At 49.4% G+C, this 15,448-nt stretch overlaps 1 long non-coding RNA gene across 3 annotated transcripts; it reads left to right on the top strand.

Annotated features, from left to right (window-relative positions):
- The first annotated feature begins 10 nt into the window (after positions 1 to 10).
- On the top strand, positions 11 to 9,287 carry LOC128913707 (uncharacterized). 3 transcript variants are annotated; one of them, XR_008468047.1, is made up of 6 exons: positions 16 to 263; positions 778 to 880; positions 2,198 to 2,270; positions 6,103 to 6,196; positions 6,841 to 7,776; positions 9,273 to 9,287. It is a non-coding gene; the product is annotated as an uncharacterized LOC128913707 (long non-coding RNA). The 3 variants fall into 3 exon arrangements; XR_008468046.1 differs by lacking the exon at positions 9,273 to 9,287 and having other exon boundaries at positions 11 to 263; positions 778 to 1,396; positions 6,841 to 7,290; XR_008468048.1 differs by lacking the exon at positions 9,273 to 9,287 and having other exon boundaries at positions 17 to 263; positions 778 to 989; positions 6,841 to 7,290.
- Positions 9,288 to 15,448: the final 6,161 nt, after the last annotated feature.

Here is a 15,448-nt window from a genome sequence, read left to right on the forward strand (position 1 = left end):
CCCGCCCGCCTGCGCGCCGCCGCCGGAGGGAGGGAGGGGAGCAGCGGGGACGCGCTCAGCCGCCGGCCACCATCTTCCTCACGGGAAGGAGGGGGGGGTTGTGTGTGTGTGCGCGCCGTTGGGGCGCGGCGCCGCGGCGGGAGCGCGGACACCACCACCCCCCCCCCCCCGCCTTCCCGCCCAGGCTGAGGGGTGCGCGCGTGGCTGAGGGGAGCGGCTCGCGCCCCGTCCCTCAGAGGCGGCGGCGGGCTGACAGGGACGGGGTAAGACGGCGACGAGCGGTCCCTTCAGGGTGTCCCTCTGCCCTCCCGGCGGGTCCCGCCGCCCCCAGGGCCCTTGTTTGTTCACCGGGGGCGGGGGGGAGGACGGGGACGGACGACGGGGAAGCGCCGCCGTTGGCACGGCGGACATTTGCCATGCGCAAACAACAGGCACACAACAGTTTAACCTTTTCCAACAGCCTGCTTGGAAACTCGCTGTTTGGGTATTTTGGTTTTTTTGTTTTTTTTTTTTTTCTTTCTCCTCGCCTCTCTTCCCCGCTTGTTTATAAGTGACGCTATCTGGCCCGCACCGCTCCCTCAGTTTTATTATCTCTTCCTCCCAGAGGGCCCCTATCGTTCCCTCCTTTGCTGGCTCCAGCTTCTCCCCAGCCCTCCATCCCTTGCCCACAAAGTGATGGTCCCACCGCCTCCTCTTCATCCCCTCAGTTTGTCCCGGTCTCTTCCCGGGCCCTGCTGTGTTTCCCTGCTTCCACAAATCCCATTTACTCTTTTCCAGGTGAGCCTTTCCCAGCTGGGTGCCCCCAAAGCCCTCGATTCCGGCCATCCTCCCCCCAGCGGCAAGTCCCCCCTTCTCTGAAGACAGCACCGTTTAGTAAAATGTACCCTTTTTTTTTTTTTTTCAATAGTAAATACGTGGCCACACAGTTACTAGAACTGAAACCTGCCTTTTTTCCCCGTTTCCTTTCCTTGATATGCAGTAACCATGCTGTAAGATGTTTTTATTATTGTTATTTTGAAGAAATCTGTATTTCCTGATATACTCAAACACCAAAACAATCCATAATAAAAAATTCCAGTCAACAGCGATAATTGTTTTGGTTTTGCTATGACATAGCCGTCTCTCAAATTCCCAACTAATGGCTCAGCTGATTAATATTTTATAGCAAGTGCTGCTTACCGTGCCACTACACAATGTTAGGAGGAAAGAAGTGCCTTAGCTGACAGAGCAGAAGGGAAGGATGGCCTCCTGGGCTTGGCTATTAATTGATAAATTTACTAAGACTTCTTTGCAACCTTTTTATTGATTCATCTAAATGGACTTTAAGTTACATTTTTACTTTATAAAGGATGGTGTATTTATTTAATCTGGAGGATTAAATGGCAAAGAATTTCAGGTAAAATTACCTCTGCTTTTAACTATGTTATGTAAACCTGTAAAACTTTACGTTGTTGAAGAGACTGATTTGAACTTTGAGATGTAAGAGGTGCTGAAATGTCAGCATTTTTTTTTTTAACCCTGCTTTATGATCATATTGGCCTATTATTATTTGTCATGATATCCCTACTCAACTGCCAGTCTGGGTCAGCTGCATTTCCTTAACACCCCTCCGAAAAGGGTAGAAACTACAAAGAGCTAAAATATGGGAGGGGGAAACAGGAAATCATTTAAGCCCGTATTATTTCTAAGTAAACCAGGATGTCATTGAAAAGAACACCAGGGTACATTTTCCTCCAGTTGAAGATGAGAGTTTTCCCTCTGGTATCAACAAAGTCATGATTTCACTCAGTTCTTTTGGTCCAGGGTGATTAAGAGTGCATGGGCGGCAAATAAATAAAACCTTGTTTGTCTAGGGTGTAGTAAAAGTTGAGGCCCTTCAAATTGGTATTTATTACTGAAACACACTTGCGTAGGCTTTAATTCAATTTTCATCTAAAATGAAGACGCAGGGTCATACCTTCATTCAAAAAAAAGCTGTGAGGCAGCGCAGCCTGAGGAGCGAGAGAAGTGTGTCTTGTTCTCCCTGTGCTCAATGAAGCAGGACTTTGTATGTTCTTAGAATAACCGGAATCACATCAAAGATACTGGCTACATCACAAGTTTTAACTGAGGGACCCACATGATCCCACATTTTGTCTGGCTACCGGTCAGAGACTGCTTTTGATCTCCGCTAATGAAGTAGTCTCCTCTTTCACAGCTTTCGTTTACTGGTTCGGAGGAGAGTGAAATGGGACTGAAGAAGACATCTGACTTGTCAAACCCCTCCTCTGGTAAGCTTCAGATCGTGATTTTGAGATTGCTCTGAATCCTTTCTCCCCCCGGGAGGCTCCCGCTAGGTTTGTTACTCGTAGGCTCCCATCCTGCTCCTCCTTTTCATCTTTGGGTGAAACAGTTGCCCAACACGCCCCAGCCCAGCCATTCCCCCGCTTCCTCTGTCGTTAGCGAATTCTGTGGAAACATCGCTGTGTGTGCAGCAGGGAGAACAGTTACCTTCTATTCACTTTTGTTAGCTCTGTACTGGCTGGGGAAAAGCAAGTGCTGCCTCCTGAAAGAGGGAATTTTTAAAATTGGGTATTATGTCACTTTCACTTTGCTTCCATTGTGAAGATTTTTCTCAGTTGAATTCAAGAAGCAGATTAGATACATGTAAGCGGTAATCAAAAAATGCCAGTGATGCTTGTATTTATTTCAAGTGTAAGTAGAATTATCTTAGAGGGCAGGAAGTGGTCTGAAGTTGTACCTGTTATCCCTCTCCCCCCCGCCCCGCCCCGCCATCTTCTGATTCGTTTTTATCCAGGAATTTAACCCCACGGAATACGATAGAGTCAGCATGTCCTTCTAAGGCAGTGTCTGCATGGGTAGTATTTGTAGCATCCTTTAAGAAAGGTGCTTCGTCTTGATCACTGTCTTAGCAACCACCCTTAGCACATGTTGGTAGAGCTGGGAGCTACCACGCAGTGTTGATTTTGAGTCCACTTGGTTCATTTCAGTGTCCGGTAGCTCCGGGTTGTGCTGTTTTCCTGCATAGAACTCTGCCCTTCCAAAATACTCTGTGGCTGGTTTCCTTTCTCCGAGACCGAGTCAGAGGAAATACTTTACGGTGCAATAGCTGGGCAATGCATATCCTGCTTGCACGTTTCTTTTAACTTCATGCCACTAAGTGTACATATTTAGTCTGTAGAAGTGAATTTACTTCCCTTCTCAGAGGCACGTCTTTGTCAGCTCTGATGATTAGCTTTTGTTTGACATTCATAATATTGTATTTCACCACTTGTCTGATGGAGCTGCACGAAACTCTTGAGGGGGGGATTCTGAATTGTGACAACCCACATGATGCTTTTTTAGACTTCACAAACCGCCTTCACGAGGCAGAAGAATATGACATGGGAGCTGCTGGCTAGAACAACAGGGAATGTTAATGCCGGTGTAGTTGGGGTGGAGGAATGCTGTTTAGAATTTGTGGCTTTTACTGTATGCTGTCAAAGGAAAACTTACAGCCTGAAAGAAGAGGCATCATGGATGCCATGGGTGGAGACTATTCATCCCGTCTGGCTCTGGAGGCAGTATAGATATTGGAGGAAAACATGTTAAAACCTGTTTCGTCCACCCAGAGACAGAAAGACTCAAGGGAGACAGCCCAGACGCCCCATTCCCTGCTTTCTTACCTTAATAAATAGCAGGATCTCACTTCCTGACAAATGTCTGCATCCCTGCTGGTATGTGTGGCATTCATTATGAGCTTTGTTTGGAATCCTGGTAACCTCTAGGTGAAAGAACTCGTGTTATGGATTTTAAAAAAAACAGCAACTTTTCTGACTTCTGTTCACAGACTAACAGGTAAACATTAGACAATATTTTGGAGGATTGTTACTCCTCCATGGTTTTTAAAATTAGAAAAGCGTCATGATGCTGATATCACTCTTCCGTAAAAGAAGAGCACAAGGATTACCTTTGACGGCTTTTCCATATGCAGCCACGGAGGCTGAATAAGTGGTGCATTCTTCTCGCTTCTTCGGGGTAGCCAGGTTGTTTTCGTGTTCTGTGTTTTCATCCTTCTGAAATCGCAGTTCAAACTTCATATTCCTGACACGACTTCATATCCCAGGTGGGACGCACAGGTAAAATAAGCGAGTAAGCAGTAGGAGATCTTTTTGCGTGAGGTGGACATCAAAGAGGGAGGATAAAACCTGGCCCAGCTGAGCAGGAATCACTGTCTCCCATAGGACCGGCAGTTTAGTTGCAGGCTTTGTGGTTGTCTCATTCGAGTGGCTGAAAGCGGCGCAGACCGTACCGCTTATTTGGCAAAATGTCTGCCACCAGGAGGTGGCTTCACTCAAATATATGTTTCTGTAAGATGAAGACAAACTTAAAATTTATTGCTCATTCCATTCATAACCAGAAGGTCTCCTGGCTTGCCAAGCTGCTGAATCAGCTTGGGTACCTCACCCTTGAGTCAGCAAAGCCTGAAATAGAAACTTGCTCCGTTTCCGAAGGGAGGAAGTACCGCTGTTGTCTGCAAATACAGCCCCATCTAACGTATTTTTATAACTACAAACACTCGCTGGGGGAACTTGCATGACACTCTGCTTCTTTAAAAAAAAAAAAAAAGAGAGAGAAAGAAAAAAAAGGCGTTTTCTTACTTGGAAACAGGAGTGTTAAGATTGCTGTGAATGGGTGTGGAAACACCAACAAGTAAACCTCAGAAGAAAGGCTGTACAAGTGACAGTCATTGGTGTCACCTAGACTAGCCAAGCACCAAGCTCCCACTCCATCTACTTGCAGCTTTTCAGGACATTGAAATCTGGGAGAGAAGGGGCAGGCTACGACCAGGCTAAAGCAAAGCCTTAAGCCGTTAAGAAATGGTGGCAAGAAGACAGGGTAGAAGCTAGAAAACACTGATCGGGGTCAGCTACAGTGACGCTCATCCAGGATTCCCAAACTAGAGCCGAGTCACTCTCGCTGCCATGCCGTAACGCCGCTCTATAGCACAGCATAAAATAGCTAAAAACGGTGAAAATGACCAACGGTTACAGTCAAGTAGTGGGAAGTGACACTGTGAAAGTCGTCAGTGGGACTTCCCTGAGTAGGTGGAAGGCAGTGAGAAGGTATGTAAAAATAGTCTCTATGGGGTATAAATTAGGGAGGAGTTTCTGTGGCTCCAAGTCAGGCCAAGAAGTAGAAAAATAATCGTAGTGGTAATTCGCCCCTTCTCCCCTTCTCAAGTTGCCCGGCTTTTTGTCTTGCCGTAGGGAAAGTCCAGTTGTATTTTACTTTTCTCTGGAAACTTCCTCCCTCTCTTCTGAAAGAAAGGCTGGATGTCCCCATGCTGTTGTGTGCTGCAATGCGACCTGCTGCCCTCTAACCGTGAAGGTCTCATGAAGGCCTTTACCTGTACAACATCAAAACTTATGTGCTCTTGAAAAATCAGGTTTATGAAGCCAACGCTGTGGAGAAACAGAAAATAAAACCTTTCTGTTCTCACGGGTCACCTATTTAGACAACCTGACTCCATAGAAAAGCTTTGGTGGGAGATCCTTATGGATAGGGGAGTTCTCCTTTACACAAAAGGACCCTCAGAACTAAACTATTCCAAACTAGTCTAACTATTCAGAACCAAACCAGCCTCAACTATTCATGTAACCTTGCAGCCAAGTTTCCTCCTAGCGTGACACTCGGTGTAGGATTTTCCGGCAGTGCTATGAAGGAAACGATAGAGATTTGGAAAAATTGTCATTTCTGCAATGGGCGTGAACATCACAACTTTACCATTTTCTGATTTTTGCAACAGTGCGGTTGCAAATTGCAACACATTTTATATTTAGTGTTTTGGATTATTCAACCAAAAAGAGGTGGGGATGACACTTTGCGGGCACAATTACAGGCTTATGCAATCATCTTCTGTGCACGCCGCAGGTTTCGGAGAAAGACCCGCTGCAAATCCACGGAAAATCCTGGCTGTGGGATTGTAAATGCCGCAAGGAATTACACAACATAAAACTGAGTAAAACATTTGCTATGTGTGCACCAAGCCCTTTTTAAATGTGGGTTTCTGGGGAGAAGAGCATTGCTGTGGCATTTTTGTGACTTGGTCCCTTGTCTCAGGTGATCTGCCGTGGAAAGGTGACCCCGGGCACTGCTGAGCCGGGAATGGACATGGTGAGAGCCATTGCTGCCTGAGCTGAGCATTCCCAGGCAAGTCCGGAACAGATTCGTTTTCTCTTCCCCTGGCTCAGGCTGCCCCAGTGTACTTTAACTACAAGTCTGTTATTCTGCGCCGTGAGTGCTAAAATAATTAAAAATAAAACAAAACCAACTCAATATTGAGTTGAGGTGCTGGAGCGTGTCCAGAGGAGGGCAACGGAGCTGGTGAGGGGTCTGGAGCACTAGTCTTGTGAGGAGCGGCTGAGGGAGCTGGGGGTGTTCAGCCTGGAGAAGAGGAGGCTGAGGGGAGACCTTCTCGCTCTCTACAGCTCCCTGAAAGGAGGGGGTAGCCAGGGGGGGTCGGTCTCTTCTCCCAAGGAACAGGCGATGGGACAAGAGGAAACGGCCTCAAGTTGCGCCAGGGGAGGTTTAGGATGGATTTTAGGAAAAACTGCTTCACCGAAAGGGTTGTCAAGCATTGGAACAGGCTGCCCAGGGTAGTAGTGGAGTCACCATCCCTGGGGGTATTTAAAAGCCGGGCAGACGTGGTGCTGAGGGACACGGGTTAGTGGTGGGTTTGGGCAGTGTTGGGTTGATGGTTGGACTCGATGATCTGAAAGGTCCCTTCCAACCTGGATGATTCTATGATTCTATAATATTGGATTTTTGGTGATTTTCTTTTTTTTTTTCCCCAGGAAGGGTAGAAGAGAACATTCTTCTCACCTGTACCTGACATTTCACCTGCGTGGCCGCAACTCTGATGCTATCTAGGAATACAGAAGATCCCCACTGCTCCAACCGGAGCAGATACATCTGAGCCATTTACCAATGATGTGACAAATGTGACGCAGAAAGGCATTGAGAAAGTATTATATCAATTTTTAGTTTGTATTTAAGATGGTTTCCACATCTAAGCACAGGAAGAGTGCACTTCTGTCTGCAAACACAGGAACCAGTCATTATTTCAATTTATCGCTGTGGAGGTGGGATAAAGCCTTTGATGAAACAAGAAGGAATTATACAGGGCAATTTGACGCCTGCTATGTTCGCGCGGTGACCGAAATTGGGGTGGCCCAATGCAGTGCACTGATTCACTGCCAGGTGATATATTTAGCGTTTATGTTGATTAAAAACCGATTTCATTCCAAACCGGTGGCTGCTGCACTTTGCTCTTTATGACTTAAAGGTTTTATTTACACTGCACAAAGAAAAGACTGCAGTAAAAGATTATTGTTGGGGCTTCAGACTCAAGTACTTAAAAATTACATAAAGATTACATTGATTTTAGCATTCTGACGCTCTCAAATAATATCCATGGAGGGCTTGGTGCTCACTGAGTATTCGGGACTTTTGCGGGGCTATTGATGGACCGCGAGCGTTCAAAGCTGAGCGTGAACGCATGTTTCTGCCACGCGCCCAGCTCCGTTTCCAGGGAACAAGATGGGAAGGAAATGTTGCTGAAAACACTAACGCACAACACTTCGGCAGAGATGGTTATCGCATCTCCGAGTCATTTTTACCTATGTTACTGCCCTGACAACTGCGGCATATTGTGGAAATAAAACGTGAAGTCACCCAGGTCTGGGTTCTGCCGTCTCTGGACTAGGCGAATCCGCTAAATACCTTTCGATGGAGGTAAGAGAAAATGCACGCTTCTGCAGCAAAGGAGAAATATCTGTCCCGGGGTACTGAAAACACAGCAAATATCATTAAAAAGGGGAGCTGTGGGGCAAAACAAAGCGGCAGAGAGAGCACAATGGAAGATCACGGAGGGAGAGAGGATTAGCAATTATTGGCTAGATGCAATCAGGATTTAGGAATGGGGCCCTAATCCTTTTATAAAGCGGGAATCTCCTTGGATTAGGTGACGGGACTACCCACAGTCACACTTGATAAGCAAAAATGAAATAACCCTCGTGCTTCATGGCATGTGCTAAACTCCTAATGACACAGTCAGGAAAAGCCATAACCCATTGCAGGCTTTTCGGTTATTTTCCCCCAAAGCTGCAGCTTTCGGAGGCTCCGCGCGATTGGTACCTGCGAGAACTGCTCGGGATTTTTAGACAGATGAGTTATTTACCAAAGGACATCTCTGACAGGGAATTTGGTGCCGTTTTCTGCTGTGCTGCTGCTATGTGTGACCCTGTCCTGTCACCTGCGTGCCTGAAACTGTCCCACGTATTGGCTGGTAATTTGGTAAATTATTTCCTAGAACACTTAGGAAACCAAAGAAGGATCTGAAATTGCCTCTCAGTATTACTTCAGTCCAAACAAACAAACAGACAAACAAGCAGATTGTGTGTCTTACGTGTCTAATCAAAACATCTCAGTTATTAATATTAAACTCCTGGGGCCCTGAAGAACCTGCTCCTGAATGAGCTACAAAGCTGAATTGTGGCTGAAAATATTTTAAAAAAAAATTATTCCACCGTCTTCAGCTGACGTTTCTGCGTGGTGGGAAGAACAATGTCCCCTCTCCCCTGTGACGCTGGGGTTTAGTGCTGGTTTTTGGCAGTGTTGGGTTGATGGTTGGACTCGATGATCTGAAAGGTCCCTTCCAACCTGGACGATTCTGTGATTCTGTGGTGCTGTGGTGTCTCCACGGCGCTAACTGCTGGCCTGTCCTCTGCAGGGGATGTGACACGCTGCTGTGGATCCCTGTGCGGGGGGGTCGGGAGGCAAAGACGCGTGGCCGCAGAGAGAGAAAAGGCTCCGGCCATAAAATGGGAAAGTGGGGGCTGAGAAGCAGATTTATTGTGCTAAGTGGCTTTTTCCTCTCCGCTCATTTCTCCTCTTCTACCACCCTTATTTCAATTCCATCCTCAGCTTTCGCTCCGTGCAAGAGCAGGGAAAATATTTTATTCTCCTTTCACGGTCGTAACACATACTTATTAAATCCCATTTTATTACAACCCCAATAATGATTGCCATGTTTGTGGTTTTTTTTCTCTCAGCCATTTGAGCTCTTAAGGAAGGATTTACCCTTAATCTGGATCTCTTCCCTCCTTTTCTTGTCACAGTTGGTTCAAACTCAAGGCGCACGCCATGCTGCTTTAGCGGCAATTCGTCTTGAATGGAGATGTGTTGGTTTTTAACTGGGTTTTTCACCCTGCCCTGTCTCATCCACGCAGCCCGGGCTGCTTGGACCAGGAGGCACCGAGTCCATCGCTTTGCTCCAGCCTCAGACTTCTTCTGGAAAGCCAGACCCGCGGGCAGGGGTCCTGGAGAGAGGAGCATCTTCCTACCCTCAGGCAGCCCGCAAACCATCCCGCAGCCCACCTCCTTCCCCGGAGCGAGCAGCCTGCCTCACTAACCATGGAAACTGCAGCAACGTGGCATCAATGACTTGGTTGGTTTTTTTTCCCAGTGAGGCAACGCACGGCAGCGATGATTTCATGGGTGGATGTCTCTGTCTGAGAGAACGGAGCTGCCGGGGGTCCCTGCCTGCAGCCCACCGCTTCTGTGCCGCTCGGCATCCTTAGAAGAGGATGAACAGGTGGAGTTGGGGTGGCTGAGATCTTTTTAAAATGATATATTGAAAAATGAACGGCCGGTTGGCCGGAATAAAGGATGCTCCCAGGGGTGCTGCAGCAGCCTGGGGGTGATGGCAGGGATGTCCTGGGCTGGCTGGGCTGCCCCATCCACCTCCTGCTCTGCAAAGAGCTGGCAAACACCGTGCGCCAAAACGTCTCCATTTTATAAAGCCTTAAATCCTACAGAAAACCGGGAGGCACAGCTGAAGAAGCCTCTTTGTAGGCTGTAAATGTTGTATTTAGCGCTTCTAAGTGTAGCGAAATCTCAAAGCTTTATTTAGCAAAAGCAGCCAAATCTACAGGACTGTGGTGCTGGACAACTTTTATGCATAGCAAATAATAACTGTCTTTAATTAGCTTTATTTACACAGAAGGTCGTCAACGTTGAGCTCTCTGAATTAAAAGGGCAGAACATCCTCAGTGGGGAAATGCCATTTTTGAAGCCCAACAACTTAAAACCAGCAGGGAGGTTTTAGCTCAGGCTGCCGGGGGAGAAAAATCACCTTTGGCTCAACAAAACAGGAAGGGTTTCAAGCCCACAGCAGAAGTTTTTCAAGAAACTAATGAAAATGGAGGATTATAGTATAAACTGTTTTGCAATCGCTGGCCCCAATCCTGCAGACACTTTTCACACGCGCTCAACTTCGTCTACGCGATTAGTTTTGCTGACCTGCACGGGAGTATTTGCATGTGTAGATATAAGTGTGTGCCTGCGTGTTTGCAGAGCAGAGCGTAAACTGCGGCATTTGTTACTGAAAAAAAAATGACAGTATGTCAAGGTGTCCATAATTGGCTCATCGAGATTCTTTATGTTGGTGGGGGGGGGAAGAAAAAAAAAAAAAAAGCTGAGAAATTCAGGAATTAAGATTCCTGAGGCGATCTCAGATCTGCTCCCTCCCGTGAATAGGATCTTTTGTTGTGCCGGATCCCAGCGCGGGGCCGCGAAACTTATTTAGCAGCTATTTTTAAAAAAACAACACTTTTAAATAGTTTGAATCTACCACTCGTAGGAAGATATTGTCTGCATTTCTGTCTGCTCTCTAACCTGTGTCAAAGCTAAAAAAAAGGTGTTTGGCCACTAGTTGGGACTGGACAGTTTCCTCTCATGAATGGGAAACAACTAATTGAAAAAAAAATTATTTTTATAACATTTTTTTAATTTACTTTATTATTTTTTTTTAATATATGGGAGTATATTCTACCTGCCGTGAAGCGCCCCTGAGCCAGGAATAAATCACCTCTGCACGCTGCAGCGCTGCCGCTCGTCGGCTTGGTTCTGTGCCGACGCCAAACGGCCATGGAGCTGACTCACATTTTGGCATTTTGTGTTTATACACAAGACGATGATGTTTGCAAGCAATGGGGGGGAAAAAAGTCGCTCATCGGTACCCTGGTCCCAACAAAGTCTTTCCCTTCCCTGCTGCATTGGCAGAGCCCGGGGATTTGGCCGGATCCCGGATCCGGTGTGGGGACTTTTCTCCAGCGCCAGGTGAATCCGGGGTGTTCCCTCAATCCCCCACATTTGGTTCCCACCTGCCCTGTCCACAGCCGGCCGGGCTCTGGGGCTGCCGGTATCCCAGATGGACTCCAATTTAGGCACGCCTGGTGCTCCCCCATCCCTCCCCGTCCATCCTGACCCCGTGCCATGCTGCCAGCACCATTCGTGGTGCTGCAAAACCAGCTTCGGCTCCCTGGACACTTTTCACATCTTCTTTATCATCTTACGTCCAAAATTTTCAATGTAGTGTTCCTGGTGCCAGTATCCTACTTGGCACAGGGTTTATTTTCCCTCACTGCCCCTTTTTGTCTCCAACCCTCTCGCCTTAAGCCTTATCTTTGTTTTTTTGCCTTTCCCCAGGCAATGGCAGGGGTTTCAGGATCGGCTGCGGAAGGGATAGGGACGCTGGCTACGCTCTTCCTCACCTGCTGTGGCCTGGCATACCCAGCTCTGCGTTGCTGCTGCTCCCACCCATCTCTCCTGGCATTCCCTAGATTTTACCCGTGGCTTCTGGCCGTGCCGCAGCCTGTCGGTCACTGGGGAGAGGCAGAGGAGGGTCTCCCTTCGTCCCCGCCGGCGCAGCTCCTCTCGGTGTCCTCTGGCAAGGTCCGACCCACCGCCACCAGCCCCATCCCGCCCCGCAGCATCCCGCCTCATCCTTTGCTGGGGGAGAGCCACAGCTGGAACAAACCAGGCAGACAACGCCATGGGAAAACCCTGTCCTGGGATGCAAAAACCCCATCCCTATTCTGCTACACCCCGTGATGGCACTTGTAGGCACGGCTCTGCCGCAGAACTCAGGATCGAGAGCTGGGGCTGGCTCCTTGGGAGCGTTTGGTGGAGGCCAGTCACCACTGAGTTCGGCAGGAGCAGGTCTCAGCTGCTGGAAATCCCATCCGGATCCGCTGTGAGGTGGAAACAAGTCATTAAACTCTTGATATCGGGGCAGTAGCAACCCTTCATCAAGCAGAAAGCGCAGAGCATTCGGTTTTCTGCTGATGGAGGGGAGGGGGTCTCCCCAGAATTTCTAATTCTGGGTGGGCACCCCCAGAATTTCTAAATTCTTTTTCCCAGTTTCTAAGACTCTTCAGTTTTCTGCTTGAACGCAACAAAAAGATTTGATGAAGCAGGATGAAGAGTTTCGTCTGGGAGTGCTGGCAAGCATGGTGTGCTCTGGCACTGCCTGTTCCTGACATTCCTGGGGGGGATTTGGGGTCCAGTGGTACCTCCTGGCTGTGCCGTGCTCCTCTGGCTGATGGAGATGATGGGACTGAGCCAGAGGGACGGCCGGGCTTCACAGTGCCAGTGGGGAGCCGGCACCTCTCCCACATTTCCCTGCACCATCGGGAGCTGCAGACAGGGTTAAGGGGAAAAAACAACTTAGGGGTGATGGGAAGAGGGAAAACAGAAGCAGCTCGGCCAGCTGAAGAGGAAACAGTGGGACACAGATGTCGGTGGAAAGCTGAAGCCACTTACAGAGGATGCGTTTACTCTTATTTCCTTCCACTATGGCTTAATTGCAATGTTTTTTAAGGACAGGTAGGACAGGAGCTGGGCTTCTGCCTAAACACTCCTCCGTCCTGCATAAAAGCACTGAATTTAATATTAACAACTATTAATCACAGCTACCGGGAAGCACCGGGCAGCGTTCCCCGTCCCTGGGAGCACTTGATTCCCATGCTCAGCCCCATTAATTCCCATCTCCAGGCAAAGAGCGCTGGAGAGCCGCCGGGAAGCAATGGGCTTCCCCGTGCCACTGAATTTAGATCCGGAGTTGAAGTCATAGCAGCGCTGGCACCCCCTTCCCATCGCCTCTGACCACGATTTGCTGTGAATAGAGGCTGCTTTCGGACACGCCGTGTCCCTCCCATGGGTAGGAAGCAGCCACTCGTCCTCAGATCACCCACATTTTCTCTCCCCATGTCCTGAAATAACAATTCCAGGCTACAGCAGGCTGGTGGAGCCAGGTCGGGTCTCAGGTTTGCTCCGGCGCCACTGCGTTTTTCCTGTTGTTGCTACCACGACTCCCTCTCTCATTAGCAGCACTAATTGCTCGTTGCATATTTTGCATATGTCTATCAGTATTTCGGAACAGCTCGTTTTTGCATCCTGTAATTAGATGACCACTAACGAACGTGTTAGAAAAGGAGCGGCCAAACGAGATACCCCGTGCTGGAGCGCTGGGCACATATATAATAACTGCAGGGGGATTCACTATAGCGCAGCACCAACTGCCCCCGGTGCTGCACAGGCTCTTGGCCGGCAGGAACCCACGTGTGAGCACCCTGCAACCCCTCCGGTCTTCCAGGGACCCCCCCAGGTCCTACCCCACCACCCACCTCCCTCTTACCTCTCTCATTTCCAGCAGCCAAGCGAGCTTCTCGGTTGAACCACCCACCACCCGCCCTCCATTCCCTATTTTGCAGGGGTTGGGTTTGCTGGACACCCTGTGGGCTGAAAATAACCTTCCCAGGGCTCCGGGCTGCCCTGGCTTCTCTGCATCTAGCCCTGAACGTCACTCAGGCAGGCTAAAGCAAATGATGACCTCTTGGGACCGATATCCAGGCTTTTCCCAATCCTTTGGGGCATTGCTAGTCGCCCGCCCGAGGCTCTTCCCAAGGCAGGCACCCTGAGCGGTGGCTTATTCCCCATCCATCGCCCCGTCTCCACTGGGAAGGTCGCTAATTCTGTGCCCCACGCCCTTTTCAGCCTGCAAACGAGCGATTCTCCTCCCATGGGTATCAACCGAGGGAGGTGTCTCCAAAGCATGGAAGCTCTTCAGGACATGGCTTTACCTCCCCTCGTGATTCAGTGTCCCGCACGTGCGTGTCTTGGGAAAAATGTACTGATTTTGGGGCTCTCTGCAGCCACAGTGCTCTGGCTTGAGGGGAGGGGTGTTCAGCTGACGTGACCTGAAGCCACGCACTTCATCAACGCTTTGATGTTGAAACTCTTCCGACGGCGAGCAGTGAAGTGGGGATGAAATCTAAGCCTGGCCCGAAGGCTGGGGGTGGTGCGAGCCAGGGTGCCCTCTGGACTCCAGAAACCTTGAAGGTCCCAAAAAAGAGGGAATTGCAAGGAAAGGAGGGTTTGTTTGCTCTGGGGTCTGTAAGCAGCGGCTTGAGCCGGTTGGGCAAGCTGCCACCAATCTGGGGGATGCAGTGGGTGGAGAACTGGGCTGGCAGATTTTGGGGGGCACCTGGGAAGAGAGCAAGTGGCTTGGTAAACATGCCACATCCACAGGGATCTCACGACCGCAGCACGGGGCGTTTTGGAGACAAGGTTTGGTGGGGTTTTGGCCTCAGCGTTGGGTGTGTGGGGACAGCAGGGGACAGGCTGGACGAAGATGGTGGCACAGTGAGACCTCCACCACGCTGCAGGTGGAGCACCAGGGCTTCCTCCTGGCTCCCGGCAGACCTTTCCAAAGGTTTTAGGTCCTTTTCCGATGAAAGGGGCAATGAATCCCCACATTCCCCATGTGCGGTTCAGGGCCTGTGCTCTGCCGTGGCATGGTTATGGCTGCAGAGGTGCAGAGTTTGGCTCATTGCTGCAAGAAGCTCTGGCCTCCAGCTCACAGCGAGAAAAATCCATCTGCTCGGCATCCCCTCCTTGTTTCCCCCTGCTATGTCCGACGGGATGCCTGTAAAAAACAGAAATGGAATCGACATCATTGCAAACGAGCCGCTGGGATATGGGACGTTTTCACTCCCGAAATGCAGAGGCGCTGCCGAGGGGTCAAGGTTATGGAGAGCAACCAAAGGGGACTGCAAACCCCTTGGCTTGTGTTCGGATGTTGACAATGCCACCGCCGGGCTTTAGGAAACCTTTGGGAAACCTGCTTGAGGCACCCCTCGGTGGGACCATCCCAAGCGCAGGCAGGATCCGGCTGCCGTGGGGCTCTCGGCAGCACCAGTGGCTCTTCCCCAGCGACGTCTCTAAGATAAATGTTTGTCTTTTCCATCCAAGAGATACGGCAGAGCCACCGCCAGCAACACGTCTCAGTGGAATCGGTTTTCTTTCTGCCAGGAGCGTTACCGGCTCATGATTCACATCTTTACAGCAGCTTTGGAAGGAAAATGCTTCTCGCCAGTCAGACCTTCACACAAGTCGAGATGCCATGGTTTTTCCAGACTTTCCAAAGGAAGCCACAGACAAGTGAGACATTCCTTCTCCTCTTCCAGCTTTCTTGGAACAACCTCTTTTGATTAGCGAGTGAGGCGGATAGTTGGAAAGGCAGACAGACAGGCCGGCCAGGCAGTACAGTTACAATCAGCAG

Source organism: Rissa tridactyla, chromosome 8 (assembly GCF_028500815.1).
Source record: "Rissa tridactyla isolate bRisTri1 chromosome 8, bRisTri1.patW.cur.20221130, whole genome shotgun sequence".
NCBI lineage: Eukaryota > Metazoa > Chordata > Aves > Charadriiformes > Laridae > Rissa > Rissa tridactyla.